Consider the following 12,699-nt stretch of genomic DNA (forward strand, 5'->3'; position numbering starts at 1 on the left):
ATAAGCCACCACACATGGCCTCCCACTTAGTTTTTATATCAAGACAAACAACAAAAATACCTCCTTGTCCAGTAAACAGAGGTCTATTTTGACACAATAGACAGTTTTCATCTTTCACGCAATTCCCATACATGAATCAGTTCACAGGTGCACAGACCATTGATTAAAGGAAGAGTATAGGATGCTTAAGGAAAGATCCAGCAACAGCAACAGAAGTTCATACTATGAACATTTTTTCCTGTTCTTTCCCAACGGATAAATACACAAACCTCTTGGGGACAATCAGACAACTAACCACACTGATTCCTGGAGACCCACAATGCCTCTGGGCTTCAGCAGTCAGAGTATGGGCTTATGGAAATGTATGATTAAGTGTCGATAAGAAAAACAGAGAACATTCAAAATATTTCAAGCAGAAATGTATATAATGCAGGGACTTGCTTACAAAGATGTTGGAAATGCCAAAGGAGCTAAGAGTAAAATGTGACATTTTCCAGAGCCCAGGAAACCACCCTGGGGGTGAAGCCAACAACCCCACTCTCACTACTGACAGTGCTGGAAGAGCCACCACTGCTAAAGGTAAGTCACCTCCTAAAGCCTAAGAATTTCTCCCTTCTTCTCACCTTCAAATATAACCAAGCACCTCCCATTGGCACAATGTAACTGGGACCCAGCTAGCAGTGGAGTCTGGGAAGTGTTGTTGGCTGGTGTCTAGCTCTGGCAGTACAGGGCAGATGGCAGATGGTCAACTGAGAGGCTAAGTACCAAGAGACAACAGGAGGCATGGGGATTTAGGTGACAAATGGAGTTTTGACCAAAGTCCACTTTAGGGTGGATCTAGTCCCCAAAACTGATAGTTTTGTCCTTGTTTGTATAACTGTAAGGAATTTCCTAAAATACTGGCAGAAACCTGCATTAGCTTCCAGACCATAGGTTAATAGCTTTTATTATAAGAAGAACAGGCCGGGCGTGGTGGCTCATGCCTGTAATCTTAGCACTTTGGGAGGCTGAAGCAGGCAGATCACCTGAGGTCAGGAGTTCGAGACCAGCCTGGCCAACATGGGGCAACCCCATCTCTACTAAAAATACAAATATTAGCCAAGTGGCAGGTGCCCGTAATCCAAGCTACTCGGGAGGCTGAGGCAGGAGAATTGCTTGAACCCAGGGGCAGAGATTGCAGTGAGCTGAGATCACACCACTGTACTTCAGCCTGAGTGAGAGAGTGAAACTCTGCCTCTAAATAAATATAAATAAAACAAGCTGGATGTAGTGGCTCATGCCTGTAAACTCTCAACACTTTAAGAGGCTGAGGCTGGCAGATCACTTGAGGCCAGGAATTTGAAACCAGCATGGGCAGCATGGTAAAACCCTGTCTCTACTAAAAATACAAAAATTAGCTGGGCATGGTGGTGCACGCCTGTAATCCCAGCTACTCAGGAGGCCGAAGCAGGAGAATCGTTTGAACCTGGGAGGCAGAGGTTGCAGTAAGCTGAGATCATGCCACTGCACTCCAGCCTGGGCGACAGAGTGAGACTCTGTCTCAAAAAAGAAAAACAAAGTAGAACTCATCAAAATTTTTCATTCCCACCAAAATGTAAATTAAAATAAAAATTCTGGTATGCTGAGAGCAACTAAAAGAATTTTTTAAATAAAAATAAAATAAAAAATCCTGAAAGCATTGCAAAGTTTAATGCCACCATCAAAGACCTCAGAAATGCAGAGGCGGTGACTTCTGTCACATCCATATCCATGTCTTCAGTTTAGATAAAGAGACAGATGGTCTTCAAGAAGGTGGAGGAATATTGAAAACTGAATCAAATGGCAGCCTCAGTTGCCACTGCTATTTCAGATGTGGCTTTTGGGGGAGTATATCAGTACGACTCCCAGAATTTGATCAAGCAAATGCATTTTTCTCCAATATAACGGAGGATATAAGAAGCAATTTGTGGCCAGGCATGGTGCCTCATGCTTGTAATCCCAGCACTTTGGGAGGCTAAGGCAGGTGGATCATTTGAGGCCCGTAGTTCGAGACCAGCCTGGCCAACATGGTGAAACCTTGTTTCTATTAAAAATACAACAAAATTAGCCGGGCATGGTGGCGGGTGCCTGTAATCCCATCTACTTGGGAGGCTGAGGCAGGAGAATTGCTTGAACCCTGGAGGTGGAGGTTGCAGTGAGCCAAGATCGCGCCATTGCACTCCAGCCTGAATGACAGACCGAAACTCCATCTCAATGGGAAAAAAAAAAAAAAAAAAAAAAGCAGCAGCAGCAATTTGCTTTATGGCCAGGCATGGTGGCTCACACCTGTAATCCTAGCACTTTGGGAGGCTGAGGCTGGCAGAAGTTGCAGTGAGCCAAGATCATGCATGCCACTCCACTCCAGCTTGGGTGACAGAGTGAGACTCCCTCTCAAAAAAAAAAAAAAAAAAAAAAAGCAATTTGCTTTATAATCTTTACTCGAAGAAAATCCAACCCTTCTGCTCTGTGCCCCAATTTGGTCTATAGAAATTTTGGCTCTGCCATCATCTGTATCAGTCAGTTCAGTGCAGAAAACAAACAACTCAATGTATTCAAAACAGGCGTTTCCTGCCAGCAGCCACTTCTGCAGAAAGGTGACTTCTGCCTCATGTCTGCTTTCCCAAATCTCACATGGATGTGCCTACTTGAAGGAACCTAGTTCACAAGCAGAACCTTAGCTGCAAGGGACTCTGGGAAATGTGGTATTTCACTTTACAATGCATCCAGTAGAAGGAGGGTGGCATAGAGGTCAAGAGTCAATCCAAGTATTTGTCATTCCATCCTACAGGCTGTCACGCTGTTCCACTATTTTGGTGGCATCGTGCTGACAGAACCCCAAAAGTAGAAAACATTGGGTATAAAAGGGTGGGAGATAAATACAACAAAAATATAGCAGCCTGCCATTTCATTAAAATTTTGGAAGTCACACAGTCTGAGACACACCAGGACATTCCCTCCAGAGCAAAGGACAGGTTGCTGCACTTTAGTCTTCCTTCCTCTAAGAAGGAACCCCAGTGCTTGATAGGTCTCTTTGGATTTTGCGGGCAACATACAAACATTACTAGGTACACTACTTTTTTTTTTTTTAATAATTTTTTTACTTTTATTTTTAGCAAAGACATGGCTTTGCCATGTTGGCCAGGCTGGTCTTGAACTCTCGGCCTCAAGCAATCAGCCCGCCATGGCTTCCCAAAGTGCTGGGATTATAGGCATGAGCCACCGCACCCAGCCAACTCCTTCTAACTATTTGCCAGTCTCCAGGTTTGAGTAAGGCACAGAGTTAGAGAGGATGCCTCTCCAACTGGTCCAGGCTCAGCAATTTGGCCCTGACAGCTGAACAGATCCACAGTCAAAGTGTCTGAGGGAAGGCCAGGTGCGGTGGCTTACACCTGTAATCCCAGCACTTTAGGAGGCCGAGGCGGATGGATCACCTGAGGTCAGGAATTCAAGACCAGCCTGACCAAGATGGAGAAACCCCGTCTCTATTAAAAATACAAAATTAGCCGGGCATGGTGGCAGGCGCCTGTAATCCCAGCTACTCAGGAGGCTGAGGCAGGAGAATTGCTTGAACCTGGGAGGCGGAAGGTGCGGTGAGCCGAGATCGTGCCATTGCACTCCAGCCTGGGCAACTAAGAGTGAAACTCTGCCTCAAAAAAAAAAAAAAAAGTGTCTGAGGGAAATGATGCCATACTGAGCCTATTGCAAACATTGGTAGAGGGATCACCGTAGAGGCCCTCAAAGTTTGGAGGCAAAGCTGTTAGCTGCTCCTCATTCATACTGAGTATTTTTCTTTTGAGAAATAGCTCCTGAGTTTTAGTAATAGTAGCTACTTGTAGCTAGTAGCTACTTTTTTTTTAAAAAGAACATGAACCAAAGTTTTATTTGTTCATTATCGCATTTGAAGTACTCTTCGATGACATCCTTGCCCTAGTAGTAGCTACTAGGGTTTTCCTAATAGTTCTAGTAGGCTGAATGCTTGACCATAGAGCACCAGGTGACGTTGCAACCTGAGCTGCCCATCATGAATTGGGTGTTTTCTGATCGCCAATACTCAGTAATTCTCAAGTGAAAGTGGCCCATAGAGAACGTGGCCTAAACAGCCCTGAAGGTGCAATGAGCAGGCTGTTCTTACTCCCAGTACCCATTCTTGCACACTGCTCCAGAGACTCCAACCCAGGCGACACAGGAGGAAACGAGTGTGAACTGTTATGCATGGCTCTGTACAATGTGCTGGTATGAGCCAGAAATGGACTGTCATGGCCTGAGCAAGGTCACTCTGAAGGATAGCAGAGAAAGGAACTCTTCTTGGTGGCAGTTGGAGCAAGGCATGTGGTTTTCCACTGTCTCGAGGCAGAGATGTCTTGAAATCAGAATCAACATTGAATCACAGGCCATGATTACTGAAGGAAGCAAGATGAGAGAATAAAAAGTTTAGGAGAGGATGGGCATGGTGGTTCATGCCTGTAATCCCAGCACTTTGGGAGGCCAAGGCAGGCAGATCACTTGAGGTCAGGAATTCTAGACCAGCCTGGCCAACATGGCGAAACCTTTGTCTCTACCAAAAAACACAAAAATTAGCCAGGCTTGGTGGCCACGCCTGTAATTCCAGCTACTCAGGAAGTGGGAGCACAAAAATCACTTGAACCTGGGAGGTGGAGGTTGCAGTGAGCAGAGATGACACCTCTGCACTCCAGCCTGGGCAACAGAGTGAGACCCTGTCTCAACAACAACAAAAAAAGTTTGGGAGAGAGAAACAAGGATAGACCCGCTGAAATAGACCCAGCCATTAGAATATTCATGACTATGTAAATGATTGTGACAAGGCTCCACTGTAAAGAAAAATATATATGACAGCCTGGTTTTCAGATGGCAGATTCTGAAAGAGCAAGAAACAGTTTTATGGAAATGGTTATATGGCCCCAAAGGATACTGGAGAATGAAATTCTTCAATAGGCAGAACTGTAAGCAGTGCATTTCATTGTCCACTTTGCCTGGTAGGAGAAATGGCCTGAGGTCAGGATCTATACCAGTTCGCGAGCCAGTGACAAATAGTGTGAGCAGCTCAGTGTCTTAAAAGATTGCAAGTTAATGACAAAGAGGTTTGGGAAAGGTGGATTTCCTGGAATGGTCACAGCTCATGAGACAGCAGGTGTGCCAAATGATTGCTCACCATGGGCCCCCGCTGTGCAGGAAGCTTTTACTAATCAGCAGATATGATGTTCTGTGGATATTAACTAGATGGCCTTTTCCACCAGCCAGTCCAGTTCTTGTTCAATGGGTTCATGGACAAAGGACGATAGTGACAGAAGTGGAAATTATGCATAGGCCCAAGAACAGGGACATCCCTGTCCAAGGCCGTCCTGGCAACCACCACTACTGACCTACTGATGCCCAGTTTGCCTACAGGAGCAAACAGTCCTGGACTCTTGATGTGACATCATACCTTGAGGGAACAAACCAACTATCTGGTGGCAGATCAATTACATAGGACCATGTCCCTTGTGAAGAAGGAACAATTTGTCTCACCGGTGACAGTGCTTACTCTGGATTTGAATTTCCTTTCCCTGCTTCTCATTCTCCTCTCAGAACCTCCATCTATGGACTTAATACACAGTCTTAGTGTCCTACACAATATTGTTTCTGACCATGAAATTCACTTCACAAGAAAAGAAGTGAGAGTGAGCAGACACCAGAGGATTCACTGACCTGCAGTCCATCAGCCAGCCTTCTAGAGTGGTGGCAAAACATACTGAAGGTCCAGGTAATCTACCAGCTGTTAGACAGCACCCTGTGAGATACAGCACTGTTAAAAGGATGCAGTATATGCTCTGAACCAGTGTACCATTTCTTCCTTAGCCAGATACATAGTTCAGAAACCAAGGGCTGTATGTAGGAGTGGTTTCTCTCACACTTAGACTTTTTTTTTTTTTTTTTTTTTTTTTTTTGGAGACAGGGTCTCCCTCTGTCACCCAGGGTAGAGTGCAGTGGTGCAATCTTGGCTCACTGCAACCTTCACTTCCTGGGCTCAACTGATCCTCCTGCCTCAGCTAGCACCACAGGTGTGAGCCACTATGCCTGGCTAACTTTTTTTTGGTATTTTTTAGAGACAAGGTTTTGCCATGTTGCCCAGGCTAGTCTCGAACTCCTGGCCTCAAGCGATCCATCTGCCTCAGCCTCTCAAAGTGCTGTGATTACAGGTGTGAGCCACTGAGCCCGGCCCACAGTGAAACTTTTTGACTCACTCATAAGTTATTTGCTTCTTGACTCTATGACTGTAGGGAGGGGAGGTATGTTAAAAGCTTTCAGTGTCCAAGAGAGAAATGCCTCCATCACGTGACAGAGATTTTCAACAAATTGGAAGTTGAAATTGCCACTCAACCTTTTTGAGCATCTCCTGCCACTGAACAGACAGGCCAAAAAAAAAAAAAATCAAGATATTTTCTGGAATTTTAAACTCTAGCTACCAAGTGGAAATAGGTTGTTACCACTGAGTGGAGGCAGGGAGGTTTAGTGATAGACTTTGCTATATTTCCTAAGGATCCTACAACTACTGCAATATTCTGTGATCAAAGTCACTGCAAAACTACTGCAATTCTATACAAAAGGATCTTCTAGGCCACAGATAGTTGAGGAATGAAGGGGTGGGTCTCTCCTGTGGCTAAATAACTTGAACATCTGTTGCTGACTGAAGGCAGATGGAACCTAGAATAGATAGTAAAGAAAGAAAGAAAGTCATAAATACAAGATCAGCCTTAGACTGCTTTATACGGGGCGGGGGGTTGGGGGATTATAGTCTCTACTTGAATTTCTTTCCTTGATGTAGATATTTACATATTTCAAATACTTTTGCTTCTCTTTCTTCTCCCTTTCTGCCACTATCGTCTCTAGGTGGTTTTATAGGGAGATTAACTTCACCATTCAGTGATGGATTGCAGATTCCTAAGCAGGAATTCTGAGAGCCGGAGGACAGTCGTCAAGGCTTTGGATGCCTTCTTTGGAGAGTAATTAAAACAGTGTTTTTAATTACAGAAGTGGTAGCTACTTTATGCTAATTGGAAAGCAAGTCTAAGTTCAAAACACAGAGTATATGTGTTTGGCAGCAAATGGGGAACAGGACAGTTGATGTTTGGGCTATCTGCATCCAAGCCCAGTCTCCCTTTTGGGAAAAAACCCTCACTGTTGTAGTAAGAATATTCCACTTCCCGCCTCCCACCTCCCTTATACAGAAGCCAGAGGGAGCTAGATCTTTCCCCACTCCCAGAAATAGCCAAGAAGGAGGCTTATGGTGTGTGAGTCCCAAAAACAATGCTGGAGGTGCCCAAAAGAATATTATTATTGACTGAATGCGGTGGCTCACGCCTGTAAGTTTAGCACTTTGGGAGGCTGAGGCGGGTGGACTGCTTAAGCCCAGGAGTTCAAGATCAGCCTAGGCAACATGGCAAAACCCTGTATCTATAAAAATACAAAAATTAGCCAGATGGTGGCGTGTGCCTGTGGTCCCAGCTACTTGGGAGGCTGAAGTGGGAGGGTGGCTTGAGCCCAGGAGGCAGAGGTTGCATTGAGCCGAGATCGTGCCACTACACTTCAGCCTGGGAGACAGAGTGAGACCCTGTCTTAAAATATATATATTGCTGGGTGTGATGGCACATGCCATGTGATGCATGTGATGAGTAATCCCAGCCACTCAGGAGGCTGAGGCAGGAGAATCGCTTGAACCCAGGAGGCAGAGTTTGCAGTGAGCCTAGATCGCACCATTGCACTCCAGCCTGGGCAACAAGGGCAAAACTCCATCTCAAAAAATATATATATATAATCTATATAATATATATGACATATTTTGCTATATTTCATCTGAGCCAGTCCACAGTGCCATTTTTGGGAACTCTGATAACAGAGCCACCCTGGAGACAAAGTTCTTCTTTGCTCTTTGGGCTACAATATTCCACCCCTTTGGTGGTTCTAAGAATTCTATGAGACAACAGTGCCTAGCACACAAAGGATGCTCCCCTTTTGTCAATTATAAAGTGATACATAAATATATGGGAGTCTGGGGAGAACAGGGCTTTGCTCAAAATCACATAGGACATTAGGAGTACAATCAGGACCCGTGTATTCTGGTAAAAGTTTAACAATTGGCTTGGCGGAAGAAGGGGCACGATTTGTATTGTTTGTGGATTTTAATGATTAAACACTCCCACCTTCATCAATTTTAAGGTGCCAATGTGACATCAATCACTGAATGCAGAGTTGAGGAGAGATATCTCCTATTAGGCCCGGCATGCTGGCTCATGCCTGTAATCCCAGCACTTTGGGAGGCCGAGGCAGGTGGATCACCTGAGGTCAGGAGTTCAAGACCAGCCTGACCAACATGGTGAAACTCTGTCTCTACTAAAAATACAAAAAAATTAGCCAGGCATGGTGGCGCGCACCTGTAACCCCAGCTACTCGGGAGGGGGAGGCAAAAGAATCGCTTGAACCCGGGAGGCAGAGGTTGCAGTGAATCGAGATAGTGCCACTGCCCTCCAGCCTGGGCAACAAAAGTGAAACTCTGTCTCAAAAAAAAAAAAAAAAGTACACTATTATATAGTATTTTCACCATATAGATACAATAAATGTAAGTTACTTCAAGAACACAGATGAGCTCTCTGCTCTTGCCATACAACATACAGACACATCTCGTGTAGCACCAGCAGCAGCCTTGAGACATCATGGTGTGAGTGAAGGCCAGAGTAAATAGATGGGACCATATTGGAAGCTTGTTTACCAGGGCTGCTTTTAACTCTAGCAAAGTGGATAGTGTCACCATCTATGACCACTTCATTCAGGTCAACTCCATGGCCTACATGTTCCAGTATGACTCCACCCATGACAAGTTCCAAGGCACCATCAAGGCTAAGAACAAGAAGTTTGTCACCAATGGAAATCCCATCACCATCTTCCAGGAACAAAATCCCATCAAAATCAAATGGGCTGGTCCTGACGCTGATTATGTTATGAAGTCCACTGGCATCTTCACTGCCTTGGAGAAGGCTGGGGCTCACTTAGAGGGTGCAACCAAAAGGGTCATATCTGCTCTCTCTGTTGATGCCCCCATGTTTGTGATGGCCGTGAACCTTGAGAAGTATGAAAACAACCTTGTGATTGTCAGCAATGCTTCCTGTACTGCCAATTGTTTAGCTGCCCTGCCCAAGGTCATCCATGACAACTTTGGCATCATGGAGGGACTCATGGCCACAGTTGGTGCCAATATTGCCACCCAGAAGACTGTGGATGGCCTCTCTGGGAAACTGCGGCGTGATGGCCACAGGACTCTCCAGGACATCATCCCTGCATTTACCCACTCTACCAAGGCTGTGGGCAAGGCCATCCCTGAGCTTAACAGAAAGCCCACTGGCATGGCCTTCCATGTCTCCACTGCCAACATTTGGGTTGTAGACCTGATCTGCCATCTGGAGAGAGCTGCTCAAATATGATGACATCAAGAAGGTGGTGAAACTGGCATCGGAGGCCACCCTCAAGGGCCTCCTGAGCTACACAGAGCACCAGGTTGCCTCCTCCAACTTTAACAGAGACACCCACCTTTTCCACCTTCAATGCTGGGAATGGCATTGCCCTCAAAGACCACTTTGTCAAGCTCATTTCCTGATATGACAATGAATTTGGCTACAGCAACAGAACGATATACCTTATGGTCTACATGGCCTCCTAGGAGTAAGAGCCCTCTGAACCACCAGCCCCAGTGACAGCACGAGAGGAAGAGAGGCCCTCAGCTGCTGGGGAGTCCCTGCCAAACTCAGTCCCCCACCACACTGAGAATCTCCCCCTCCTGAACACTGTTTCCATGCCAGGCTCCCTGAAGAATGGGAGGGGACTATGAGACCGCATTTTGTCACGTACCATCAATAAAGTCCCCTGTACCCAGCCAAAAAAAAGTGAGCATAAATGATAGTGAAATATATAAAAGTAATTACATAGTGATGAGTTTGGGTTATTTATTACCTTTGTTTTTATTTTATTTATTTATTTTTTAGAAATGAGCTCTTGCTCTGTCACCCAGGCTGGAGTACAATAGAGTAATCATACCTCGCTGTAACCTTGAACTCCTGGGCTCAAGCGATCATCCTGCTTCAGCCACCTGAAAAGTTGCGATTATAGGTGTGAGCCACCACACCCAGCTCTATAACTTATTTAATGGTAAGTTTATAAAATTTAATTAAATAATGTCCGTGTTCAACAACCAGCTTTTAAAATTCCTTTTTTCTTTTTCTTTTCTTTTTTCTTTTTTTTTTTTTGAGACAGGGTCTCCCTCTGTCACCCAGGGTGGAGTGCAGTGGCTCGATCCCTGCTCACTGCAACCTCTGCCTCTCAAGCTGAAGTGATTCTGCTGCCTCAGCCTCCCGGGTAGCTGAGACTACAGGCGTGAGCCACCACACCCGGCCAAAATTCCTGAAATGTTAACAATCAGCTCTAGAGGGCTGAACTAGAACCATTCCATGGGCTTTTAGGCATTCCCTGTGCTGCCTGCATCAGCAACTTACGCATTTTGGTCTTACACTGGGTTCTACAAATTACGCAGCCAGTCCTCCTGCCAACTCTATGCTGGAATCTGCACAGCCAAACCGAGGGCGGGCTTGGGGCTTGGAAATTTCTGAACGGCTTGAGTCATCTCCCAGGATTATCCCAGGCCTAGCAGCCTTCCACGGAGGAACCCCACCCTGTCCAGAGGAACCAGAAGGCCTCTCCTAGGAGCCGGGGAGCCCGGGAGCCAGCTTCCCGTGAAGAATGAGTCCACAGCACCATCTGGTGGCACCTGGGTGTCAGGGCTCCCTGGGAGCAAAAGCCAGGATCCTGGGATAAGAATCACCTGCCAATTCTAATGGGGTGGGTAGGGGGAGTAGGAAAAAAATCATCTGCCAAAAGGGGTCCAGCAGTGTCAGAGGGGGGTTTTGAGTAAAAGGAGGGTCTGAGCGTGCGGGATTTACCTGCATTCATACTTTGCCTAAGAGCTGCAGGAGACTGTAGAGGCCCCAAGGACAGTGAAAAAACTGAATTTCAGAGAGAAAAAGTGACAACTGCCCATAAACCAGTATTAAAATCTAGCTCTGCTGACTCCCAAACCAGTGTTCTTTCAACATACTGTTTAACTCAACGGATGTCCATTAGCCCTCTACCAGCGCCTAGCATTGTATTAGGCTCTGAGGACAGGGGTAAGGAGGTAAGACAATCATAATCCCTACATGAGGACTTTATGCCTTGCAATGTGCTAGGTGGTTTATTTATTTTCTTTAGTCATTACAACAACCAGAATTAGTATCCCAATGTTAAGGATGAAGACATTGGCCAGGCACAGTGGTTTATGCCTGTAATCCCAACACTTTGGAAGGCCAAAGCAGGTGGATCGCTAGATCCCAGGGGTTCGTAGACCAGCCTAGGCAACATAGCAAGACTCCATCTCTACAAAAAAAAAAAAAAATTAAATTAGGCATGGTGGCACATGCCTGTGGTCCCAGCTACTCAGGAGGCTGAGGCAGGAGGATCACTTGAGCCTAGAAGGTTGAGGCTGCAGTGAGCCATGATCATGCCAGTGCAGTCCAGCTGGGGTGACAGAGTGAGACCTGCCTCAAAAAAAAAAAAAAAAAAAAAAAGGATGAATATGTTTGATGCCAGAGGTTATGGCAGTGAAAGGAGCCAAGGGTCAAGGTACTGGGCTGAACAGATAAGGAAGACCAAAGAAACCCAAGCAAACGGTCCCACTGAATCCACAGTCACTAGGGACATCATGGGCGAGCACTCTGCTGGGCCTGGGGGTGAGGAATGAGACAAGGTGAAGATAATGAAGGACAGGATGCCTGCAGCTATCATCTGGGTGGAGAGGCAGGACATAAGGTTGGAAGAAGTTAAGACTAGCATGAAATGCACAGAAGCTTGATTTTATTAGACAGCCTTGGGTTCAAATCCGAGTTCTGCCATTTCCTAGCTGTGTTACCTTGAGAAAGTCACCCCATATCTCAGAATCTTAGCTTTTTCACTTTTATTTAAAAAAAAATAATAGAGGCTGGGCACAGTGGCTCATGCCTGTAATCCCAGCACTTTGGGAGGCTGAGGCAGGCGGATCACCTGAGGTCAGCAGTTCAAGACCAGCCAGGCCAACATGGCGAAACCCTGTCTCTACTAAAAATACAAAAATTAGCTGGGTGTGGTGGTGCACACCTGTAATCCCAGCTACTCAGGAGGTTGAGGCAGGAGAATCGCTTGAACCTGGGAGGCTGAGGTCACAGTAAGCCAAGATTGCACCACTGCACTCCAGCCTGGGCGACACAGTGAAACTGTCTCAAAATAATAATAATAATAATAGAGATAGGGTGCCATTATGTTGCCCATACTGGTCTCAAACTTCTGGGCTCAAGCAATCCTTCCATCTCAGCCTCCCAAAATGCTGGGATTACATGAGTCACCGTGCCTGGTCACCTTCTTCATTTATAAAATGTAGATTAAAAATAGTTCCCACCTCATTGAGCTATTGGGAAGGTACACTGTATAAAGTGCTCACCCCAATGGCACTGTTAGATCTGTTAACAGTAGCATTCAATCATTTGATCACATCATCTTCACAACACAAATCATTTCCTTATTCCAAACCTTTGGTGACTCTCCTCTGTCCATGAATTTTAAGTCCTGCAT

The 12,699-nt window shown here is 45.7% G+C and overlaps 1 pseudogene; it reads left to right on the forward strand.

Moving 5' to 3' along the window:
- The first annotated feature begins 8,771 nt into the window (after nucleotides 1-8,771).
- LOC134758511 (glyceraldehyde-3-phosphate dehydrogenase-like) lies at nucleotides 8,772-9,727 on the forward strand (annotated as a pseudogene).
- The last annotated feature ends 2,972 nt before the right edge of the window (nucleotides 9,728-12,699 follow it).

This window comes from Gorilla gorilla, chromosome 1 (genome assembly GCF_029281585.2).
Source record: "Gorilla gorilla gorilla isolate KB3781 chromosome 1, NHGRI_mGorGor1-v2.1_pri, whole genome shotgun sequence".
Taxonomy (NCBI): domain Eukaryota; kingdom Metazoa; phylum Chordata; class Mammalia; order Primates; family Hominidae; genus Gorilla; species Gorilla gorilla.